We start from the raw sequence: 1,267 nt of genomic DNA on the forward strand, positions 1-1,267 counted from the left end.
CGGTTCGATACTTCTTTAATCTGCCCGTGTCCCATTTGGCGAAAGGTTGTACGGCTACTTAGGCGCGGTGCTACAATCGTCTAACTATAGCTTAGTTTATGCTACCAACAAGAATAGCCTAAGAATGATAACGAACAAACTGTCCTAATGTACGCGCAATAATATAATTATAACTGCAGTCGAAGAAATCATGTCACAAATTTCTATGGTTTAAGGTATCGTTTCTCAATCCTCCCGAACGCCGCAAAACATTGGTTCGAACGCATTCACAAAACCACTCGATATCAACACATAATATACGAAATAGGTTGCGTATGTTGCTTTCATTTTAACTTCAAATAAACAATTAGCTACCAAGTTTATAATTTAGAAACGCAAAGCCGTTAAGAGTCCGAATCAGCTATTTCCTCCTCCGTAATCATTATGCGACAGCAAAAGCAAATCTGTAGCAAAAGGTCCGTCACCAGGTATACTAGCCGCAACTATGAAACTCGGATATTTCTGATTTTCTAACTAGTATTCGTTAACACGTGCAGTGTTCAACGAAACATCAATTCAGGCATTTCCGAGTTTCCTAGTTCCGAATAGCAGATGAACGCGGCATAATAAATGGCTAAACCCCGCATATTTATACAATGTACGTTCTTACACCCGGATTTTAAACAACCCGAACTACACCACCAACCTGAAATGAAGACCAAAAAGCTACATTTATGTTCATAAATTTTTACGATATAGCCCATTTTGACTTTGCTGGTTGTCACTCGTTACCACAGCCACAAAAGGGATCGCATTCAACATAGGCTACGTTCGGGAATGGTTTTTCACATGGATGTCATTCAGCATGTCAGAATTTTAACGGTTAAACTGCAAATTATATTCAAAAAGCCTACAATGTTAAGGGACAGAGGTGTTCTGAGTGAGCCTGAGAAATGTAAGTAGCCAAGGACCACAATGCCTTTACGTACTACAAATGAGAATGTTTTTTAAAAATTAAGTTGCAACACCGTTAATCGGAAATGCCCCCAATAGTAACGTTATAGCCAAAACACCGGATGAGCGAGCCACAACTCTGGTCTGAACTTCTTCTACCTCCATGACATAGTGGCTGTCCGCAAACCAAAATTAAAAGGTGCAAATTAATGGCCACATCCGTTCCCTCTGAGAGGGTATTCTCGAAAACGGGACAAATAATTACTGAGAGAAGAACCCGCATCAGCCCCTCGAAAGTGAGGCAGCTTGCATTTCTGAATGCAAATCTCACAAA

Source organism: Salvelinus sp. IW2-2015, unplaced genomic scaffold (genome assembly GCF_002910315.2).
Source record: "Salvelinus sp. IW2-2015 unplaced genomic scaffold, ASM291031v2 Un_scaffold16440, whole genome shotgun sequence".
NCBI classification, from domain to species: Eukaryota; Metazoa; Chordata; class Actinopteri; order Salmoniformes; family Salmonidae; genus Salvelinus; species Salvelinus sp. IW2-2015.